General features: G+C 38.3%; 1 long non-coding RNA gene across 1 annotated transcript; it reads left to right on the forward strand.

The window, feature by feature from the left end:
• Window positions 1–8619: 8619 nt before the first annotated feature.
• LOC141679038 (uncharacterized) lies at window positions 8620–9294 on the forward strand. Its single transcript, XR_012558006.1, has 2 exons — window positions 8620–8793; window positions 8946–9294. It is a non-coding gene; the product is annotated as an uncharacterized LOC141679038 (long non-coding RNA).
• Window positions 9295–9959: the final 665 nt, after the last annotated feature.

A 9959-nucleotide genomic window follows, 5' to 3' on the forward strand; every position in this document is an offset into this window, starting at 1 on the left:
AGCTTCGGTTTAGAGTCCCTGGACAGCCCAATTAGGTTATAGGATATATGTGTAGGTTATAGATAATATGCGAGAGAGTAGGTTAAGTAAATTTATTATTAATACTCCTCTTATTGGTTTGTCAGCAAAGGGCGCATTCCTCGTCACCCTCTGGGTCGGACGACACTATTGCTTTCTCCGTGTATGCTGAGTTGAGGCGCGAGTTCGACATGCTTCAGGGCAAGTACAACCGACTAATAGACCGACTGAAGAACGTGTACCCGGATAGCCAAAACTATGAAGGGAAGCCCAAGGAGCAGATGACTGCGAGACTTGAGACCTTGGTTCAGTACGTCAACACTAAGCTTGAGGAGATGCCAGCACACCGGGACCGCACCAGCCAGTATATCATTCAGATGGTGGCGGATGAGCTCCAGAGCATTGTGAAGACGCTTCGAGAGGAAAAGACTCCCAAGCCCCGTTCAGATGGAGTGGAGCCTTAGTTCTTTCCATTTACCTTTCATGTTGTTGTACTATCAGACTCCGTAGAATCCCTAATTGTTTCCGTTGTTTCCTTTAAATAAGCCTGTTGATCCTAGAATCAGACTTTGTCCTAATCCAGATGTATTGTGACCTTTAAATTTCAATAATCATGCACTATTGTTCCATTTGCTCTCAACTGTTATTTAACGCTTTTATATGCATCGCCATATCTGCTTAATTTGAAACTTGACCTTATATGTAAATAAGAATGCCATGCGATACCCTCGAATTATTTTATCATTCATATTTGTTTTGACATAACTCTTATTTCAGGATCATGCCTCCCAAAAAGAAGAACCCAACAACCACATCCACCACAGATCCAAATATTCTTCGATTACTGGAAACTTTGCAACAACAAACCAATGCTATAGCTCAACAACAACTAAATCTTCAACAACGAATTGAAAACCAAGATAACCGTGAACCACACCAACCACCTGAACCACCAGTACCATCTAGACAAGTTGTCACTTTCATGGCATTTCAGAATGTGAATCCACCTGCATTTCATGATACCACTGATCCAGTAATAGCTAACACATGGATTAAGGAGATGGAAAGGGCTTTTGAGTTGGTACAGTTAGGAGACGATCAGAAGACGCCATATGCTACTTACTTCTTGAAGGGCGAAGTCATCTATTGGTGGGAGTCAGTAAAAGATATGGAAGCAACTCAGCAGGTTTCTTGGGAGAGATTTAAGAAGTTATTTCTGGAAAAGTATTACCCTAAGTACATGCAGAATCAGATGGAGCTTAAATTTTTAGAGTTGAAGCAAGGGAACATGACTGTACTGGAGTATGAGAAGAAGTCCACTGAGTTGTCAAGGTTTGTGATAAAGTATACCAGCACTGAGGAGAAAAAAGCAAAGAAATTTCAGCAAGGATTGGAGCCTTGGATTAGAGATAGAGTGGCTATGTTTGAACTTGAAACCTAAGCGGGAGTAGTACAGAAAGCTGCTCTGATTGAGAATAATGGGACGCAGTCAAGGAAGGAAAGGGATAACAAGAAGATGAACGTTCCATTTTATGGAGAAAAGTCTGAAGCAGGAAGTTCACAAGATCGGAATGTAAAGAGGATTGGATTCCATAAGGGCGGAAATTTTCAAAAGAAAGGAAATTTGGGCAAAAGGCAAGAATCGAAGGGGAACAATCAGGCAAGCCAAGGGCAAGTTGGAGAAAATAGGTTCCAGAGACCGGAATGCAAGCACTGTGGAAGAAGGCACCCCGGAGTGTGTAATAAGTTGAGCATGACATGTTATAGGTGCAATCAGAAGGGACATTTGGCAAATGAGTGCAAGATACCGAAGCCAGGAGTTACATGTTACAAGTGTGGGAAAACTGGACACATAGCTAGGGAGTGCAAGGAAACCAGACCAGTAAAAGCTCTGATGAACGTGGCAAGTACCAATGCGAGTGTGCCAGCTGAGGTATTGGCATTACCTCCACCACCTACACCAACCCCGCAAGCAACAACAAGGACATTTGATCTGAACATGAAGGATGCTGTTCAGAATTCTGAGGTGATAGCAGGTACACTTTTACTCAATAATGTCAAAGCTAAAGTATTGATTGATTCGGGAGCAACAAGATCTTTCATATCAGAAACTTTTGTTGATAAGCTTCAATGTGATAAAATGATTATGAGTGAGGTAGTAAATGAGGTAATTGCGAACCAAGAGAAGATTTCTGTGAATCAATTCTGTCCGAAGTGTGAGATTGATATTTCGGGGTATAAGTTTTCAGCCGACTTGATACTCTTCAAGTTGGGAGAGTTTGATATAATTTTAGGTATGGATTGGTTAGGAGAGAATAATGCCAAGATTAATTGTAAGACCAAGAAAGTGTATTTAAAGGTGAAGAGTGGAGAAAAGGTAGTATTTAAGGGGCAGAGGCAAGAACAACTATTTCTTACAATCGTTCAGGCTAAGAAGCTACTTAGAAAAGGTTGTGAGTCGTTCCTAGCGTATGTAGTGGATTCAGAAAAGGGCAACCCCAACATAGAAGATATCCCTGTAGTTAACGAGTTTCCCGATGTGTTTCCAAATGAACTACCAGGCTTACCACCAGATCGACAAATCGAGTTCGAGATCAACCTTGCTCCAGGCACGGAACCAGTTTCAAAGGCCCCATATAGAATGGTACTAGCAGAAATGAAAGAGTTGGCGAGCCAACTACAAGAATTGTTGGATAAAGGAGTGATACGGCCAAGTACGTCACCATGGGAGCACCTGTTCTGTTTGTAAAGAAGAAATATGGGAGTATGCGGCTATGCATAGATTATCGGGAGTTGAATAAGGTAACGATCAAGAACCGCTACCCGCTACCAAGAATAGATGACCTTTTTGACCAGTTGAAGGGAGCAAAATGCTTTTCAAAGATTGACTTGAGATCGGGATACCATCAATTAAAGATCGAAGAAGAAGATATTCCCAAGACAGCATTTAGGACCAGATATGGGCATTATGAATTCCTAGTAATGCCATTTGGATTGACCAACGCCCCGGCTGCATTTATGGATTTGATGAATCGAGTATTTAAGAAGTATTTGGACAAGTTTGTCGTGGTATTCATTGATGACATCCTTATTTATTCTAAGTCGGAAGAAGAACATAAACAGCACCTCTGGATAGCATTGGAGATACTTCGTTAAAAGAAGTTGTATGCCAAGTTTACCAAATGTGAGTTTTGGTTAAAGGAAGTTCAATTTTTGGGGCATGTCATTGGAAATGAAGGAGTTAAAGTGGATCCGGCAAAGATTGAGGCAGTTATGAGTTGGGAGAGGCCAAAGACTCCTACGGAAGTGCGAAGTTTTCTAGGATTGGGGTTTGTCAAGGATTTTTCGAAAATGGCCACGCCATTGACATGGTTAACCAGAAAGAATCAAAAGTTTGAATGGAGTGCAGAATGTGAGGATAGCTTTCAAGAGTTGAAGCAGAGATTGGTAAAAGCTCCGGTGTTAGTGCTTCCAGATGACCAAGGAAACTTTGTGATATTCACTGACGCTTCACATAAGGGATTGGGCTGTGTGTTAATGCAACACGGTAAGGTGATAGCGTATGCGTCAAGACAGTTGAAACCGCATGAGTTCAAGTACCCGACGCATGACTTGGAACTAGCCGCCGTAGTATTCGCACTTAAGATTTGGAGACATTACCTCTACGGAGAGAAGTGTGAAATCTACACAGATCACAAGAGTTTAAAGTACATTTTCACTCAGAAGGAGCTCAATATGAGGAAAAGGAGATGGTTGGAATTGATCAAGGACTACGATTGCTCGATAAATTACCATCCCGGAAAGGCGAATGTTGTGGCCGATGCACTAAGCAGAAAAGAGAGATTGAATATGATGGCAACACCAAAGGAATTGTCTGAAGAGATTAAGAAATTTGGATTAGAACTTTGTAATTATAGAATGGTTGAAGAAGTTTGTCGTGCAATGACTTTTCAGCCAACACTAGTGGAAAAGATAAAGAAATGTCAAGAAGAAGTAATGGAGAAAGAGAAGAATCAGTTAACCGGAGAGGAGATTAATACTCAAAGGGATGAGCAAGGGATACTAAGGTTTTCCTCAAGAACTTGGATTCCTCATGTACCTGAATTGAAGAATGAGATCCTACAAGAAGCCCGCAATTCAAGATTTTCAATCCACCCGGGAAGCACCAAGATGTATCGGGACTTAAAGCAGAACTTTTGGTGGCCAAATATGAAGCGAGACGTGGCAGAATGGGTTGCGAAGTGTTATACCTGTCAAAAGGTGAAGGCAGAACATCAACGACCAAGCGGATTAATTCAGCCCCTAAAGATTCCAGAATGGAAATGGGAAAATATTGCTATGGATTTTATAGTGGGACTACCACAAACGAAATCCGGTCATGATGCTATATGGGTTATAGTTGATCGTCTTACGAAGTCGGTGCATTTCCTTCCAATTAACGAGAAGTCGTCATTGGACAAATTGGTTCATCTGTATGTGCGCGAAATCGTACTAAGGCATGGAGTACCCGTATCAATAGTTTCAAACAGAGATCCCCGATTTAACTCGAAATTCTGGAAGCAATTTCAGGAATGTCTTGGCACGAAGTTGAATATGAGCACGGAATACCACCCATAGACTGATGGTCAGAGTGAAAGGACAATTCAAACAATTGAAGACATGTTGCGCAGTTGTGCAAACTTACAAATTTTATTGGTTATAATTATCAAATTACAGAAGAGACCTTGCATGCAAATCACCCTTCTACTCTCTCAAAGGGCAAATAAGACTTTTCCGACCCCACTAACTCATTTGATTATTACCAAATTACTACATTAGCCTTGCATGCAAAATGGCCTAACTTTAGCTAAAGGACATTTATGTAAGTTCTCACTTCCACTCATTATTTGTCAACCAAAAAGCATAAAACAAAAGTTTAAGTGGGAGAAGTCATTCCACTCATTCCACATTCCAACACCCCACAAATTTTTCTCCTTCCCCCCCTCCCACCATTGCTCTCAGCCGAAGGCCTATTTCCCCACCCCCTTCCATTTTTCAATTCATTCTTCATCTTCCCAAGTGTAAATCTTCTACCCACATTCATCTTATATACTTTCCAAGTGTTTTGTGACTTGGAAGTTGAAGTTCCATGGATGCATGTGTAGTTCTTATGTGATCTCCAAAGAAAAACTCTTGATTCTTGTGAATTCAAGAGCTTTCCATGAGATATATTATGTATATGTGCTAACTAAGTGTTTTATGGAGATATCATGCTTTAAAATCCTTTGCATGCTACTGAAATTTCATTATATATTTATGTTTAGCCATGCTTGCTAGTTTTAAGACATTAAAATGATGATCAACCATGTATTGCATGCTATTCTTTTCGAAATCATGTTGTTATGTTTAAAAATCTATAAATTCGAAATATGTGTGCTTAAAATAGATTGTTTCTATGATAAATTTCTTATTAATAGTTAAAAGAAGTTATATTTCATGATTATTAAGGATGAGTAATATGTGCAAGTCGATTTTGCAAGCATTTAAAACTTTATGCCTAGCCGAAATCTTGTTATGTGTTTTCCATGAGTTGCATGTCATATTTTTTAGTTGCATGTTGTTAATTTTTGAGCATGGATGATCTCCCCTTCTGTTGAGACACTATTTTAGGACATTAAGACACTAGGTTTGCTTTGGAAAGAGTTGGGTGCTTGGTTTTTAAGTGGGAGTTAAGGTGGAAAGGGATTAGTTGATGTTTTCATTTTTCCAGATTTGATGCACTAGTTTATGGGGAAGTTTGAATGAGTATTTGTTGTGGACTTTGAGGTCCAAGCCTCCAGAAGTTAGTATTGGGAGTATATAAAAGGTTTTAGGAGTTGGTTGGAGGTTTGCATGTCGTTTGGTTAGGTGCACAAGTAGAATGACAAAATCTGTCCAGCAGGAGACAGTTTTGTTGCAACATAGAAATAGGGAGATTTGACCATGTAATGGGTAGGCCCTCATTAGTCCCTATTGGGCCTTAGTTAGAGGGAGTGTCAGAGGAGATTTTCCAGCCATAGTTCATAGGATATGAGTTAGAACCATGTGTCACAATTTAATTCAAGTCTGGGCATTTTCTGCCCAGGAAAACAGGGGAACCTTGGACTTTAAGCTTAGACCCAAGAAGGCCCAAGCCAGGCCCTTGAGCCACATCAAGTTTGGGAGATGCCCTAAGGTCAGGAGAGTCTTTTGTAAGAGTTTTGAAGGAAAAATTGTAGTTTAAGAGTGTCTAATGCACTCAAGAAACCATAGTTGTCATTCTGAAATTTACACCAGTGAGCACTTTCACTTAACACATAGTTTTAGAACACTTAGGAGTGAGATCTAGGTTGACCACCATAGTTGTAAGATAGTATAAGGTCAGTAGAGGAAAAGGCCCAAGTGAGGGTCAATAGGTCTTGGATAGTTTAGTAAAGGCACCTCGAGTTAGGAAGCCAAAATTAGAAGACTTTGTCTAGTTTAGCGACCAAGTGACTTAAGTTGGGGGATTGAGATCATCCAAGCCTAGTGTTGCATTATGGTGTATATGGTGTTATTTGGTATTAATATATGATATGTGAGTATATGTGGCTATGTGTGTGCAATTATATTTATAAGGTGAATATAAATTAAGTGCATATAGGCCTAAGTGCCATCCGTGTTTAATTTTGGGTTGTAAATAGGTTAAGTTGGTGAGAATATATTATAATGAGGATTATTATTATTTATGTAGGATCTCGAGACGAGGGTGAACTTGCCATAAAGGTCGAGTGAAGCTTCCAGTTGCTCCTACCAGTCAGACCAGACCAGCCTTTCTCAAGGCAAGTGATTCAACATATCTCCGTATTCACTGCAATTGTGTAACAAATAGTTCATATTTATTGACGCAAGTATCCTGACTCATTTTGATATATTTAAATCAACATATCTTATGATTATCTTTGAATCATATAGAAATGCCATGAACCCTCGAGTACGTATTGTAAAGTAGTCTTATCATGATAGTATATTAAAGTAAGATGAATGCCATGATAAAATAAAGGGTTGTTATAATACTTGATTGATCCTCTTGATTAACATGCTAACGATCCCTAAAGTGCTGATATCTCACCCTGATGCTTGAACCCCTATAGAAACTTCACCTTGATACCTAAAAGCCAGATATTTATCAAAGTTGTTCCTTATTGATTGATACCCCTCTTTCTTATCCTAAAGCTTAACAATTCTGATATATCCTGAGTTAAAGATCATTCTTCATACCTTAACACCCTTAGTATTCATGAAGCTTATCTTCTTGATGATCTAGCACTTGCACCTTGACGAGAAACCATTGCTTTAAGCCCAGTTTGGCAATACCCCTCCATAATATCCAATAGCCTCACTAAATTTCCTTGTCCAAGTTATATATATGAAATCATTTTAGTTATCCTAATAAAGTAAAGTATAGTGGATCATGGCCTTGAGATTTAGTACCATATTTCCCGTGTTTCGAGTTGTTCTATAATCCCTTGATAAAAATGTTTACTGTTAAAAGAGATTTTGGTCATAAATCGGCATCAGTTTTTGAAATAAATAAAATGTGGATTTTCAGTCCCAAAGGGGGATAAATGTTTTCTTTGAATAGTGGATCTGGACTGAGACACGAGTCCTTTCCACACTTATATTAGGCTTAAAAGTTGCCTAGGGATCCCATTAATGTTTTAGAACCCAGCGAGGTTCGGGATTACTTCGCGGCTGATCACCGACTGTAATCCGTAGCATCATAAAATGATTTTGATTAAGATATGATTTTCAAATTGTTTGGATACAAGCAAAATGATGCCATCACCCATAGTTTTATCTCTCGTTATCATTGGTTATGTCTTTCCATTGTCATTCTTTAATGTATATCTCGATTTGTGTTTTGTATCGTATTGTTTAGTACTTGTTGAGCATTTGGCTTACTCCTTGCTTTACCCTGATATTACAGCTAGCAGCTATGGTTAGATTCAAGCAGACTGCCCGTAAGACCTGTGATGCTGATGCTTATGTTCGAGCTCAGGTAGAATAAGAGATAGTAGTTTTGTGTGAGGACTCGCTATTTAAAATCAGTTGTAATAGATGGTAGTGTTGGGCTGTTCCAAACCCTATACTGTAAGATCTTGGAGTTGGTTATGTTTTTTTTTTTTTTGCCGAGAAGTTGGTTATGTTTACTTCTTTTTAAAATGTTGTAATAGTTATATTTAATTTGTTGTTTAAGTTGGGGGCGTGACATGATGAGTCGATAGCCGCCATATATTAACCGTACCACCAAAAATCTTTTGATACCTGGAATTGGTTTAAGATGAGACTTCCACAGACTTTTGCAAGAGAGAGACAAATGGATCTTCGTATATGAGTATTTTACTTTGGTCGTCGTGCATTTTAAAATGAATTTAAGATCACTATTTTAGTTATTGACCGCTGATCATGTAGAATTCATATAAAGATGTTTTATAAGTTTTGACCAAATCTGCATATGTTTGCAAAAATTCATAATTCACAAAGGTTGATACTTTTAAGAATTCTTCTTAAGAATGTTCCATTTGAATGTAGTTGTGTGTAATTTCGAAAAGGACATAGCTGGATATACTGTGAAAGCTGCAACAGATCCCCGAACAGAAAATGGTATAGTTATCTACAGGCTCCCGAAAAATATAATCACTCAGTTAGATTTAATTTCACGCTGGGAGAAAAAAACCGGGCATACCGTGGAAAAGACCTACATTTCTGAGGAAGAGATCATCAAGCTCTCTCGGTGTAAGATACCATGTACTTTTGTATTTTTCAGACTTGTGATTTGACCCAAATTGTCACATTGTTTTTTCTGAAATTTCTAACTTCACCAGTCATTTTTGAAAAGTCGAAAAAAAAAGATAAAGCACTAATCAACTAAGAATTTTAATATGCAGCCTCTAGATTACAGAATGCTGTCGCCGGCGCCATAGTTCATAGCATGTTTATAAAAGGTGATGAGATGAATTATGAACTTACAGCAGATGACTTAGATGCGGTTAAGCTGTATCCGGATTACAAGTATACTACAGTTGATGAACTTCTAGATATCTTTATGGTTGATCCACCAAAACCAGTAGTATCTACTTTCGAGTAGTTAATTTGTTTTTCTCCGGCTTGCATCGGTTTTTCCTTGTTCCTCTTTTTTCCGCATGATGCCTTGGCTTGGATGCAACTGGATGACTGCATAGACAGTACTGATATATTGATGTTTAATTATAGTACAACAGTTATTTTTACACACCACCTTCATTTTTTGATTGTTTATCTTATGAGTTATGACACGCTAGTACTTGGCTAGTCCATCTAGCACCACAGCCATCTTTTCCATTTACAATAAATTATAGTGATGGCATCATATACATGGCCTCCCTACTGTTCGCTCAAAACTTATTTTAAAAATATGGGAGAAGAGATAATTTCATGCTCTTTATTTAAAAATAGGATTTGATTTTCTGATTTTATAAAGATGTTTTATATTTTATAAAAGAGAGATTTATTGATTTTAGAATAAAAGAGAGAAAAGAAAACAAGTTTCTAGAATTAGTTGGAAAATGACCATTTTTTCCATCCACTCACTTATAAATAAACCCACTCTTCCTTCCTTTCCTCCCCATTCTCTTCTTCCTCTTGGATCACTCTTTCTTTCTCTTTTCCTTTCTCTCTTCTCTCTCTTCGAACTCTCTCCCCCTCCCAAACTTCTCTCTCTTGCATGCAAATGCTAAAACATATCCCAATTTCAATCTCTCACCATTAAACTTCATATTTTTCAAAGCTCTACTCCTCCATATCTTGCATGTAGCTAATTTTTATTTTTTTTAGAAATCCACTTTTGAGTTTATCCGAGAACAATTAAATTTCTTGAGGTGAACCTAAAAAGAGATGTTAGATATGTAGCATATGAAATGTGG

Source organism: Apium graveolens, chromosome 8, assembly GCF_009905375.1.
Source record: "Apium graveolens cultivar Ventura chromosome 8, ASM990537v1, whole genome shotgun sequence".
In the NCBI taxonomy this organism is placed as follows: domain Eukaryota; kingdom Viridiplantae; phylum Streptophyta; class Magnoliopsida; order Apiales; family Apiaceae; genus Apium; species Apium graveolens.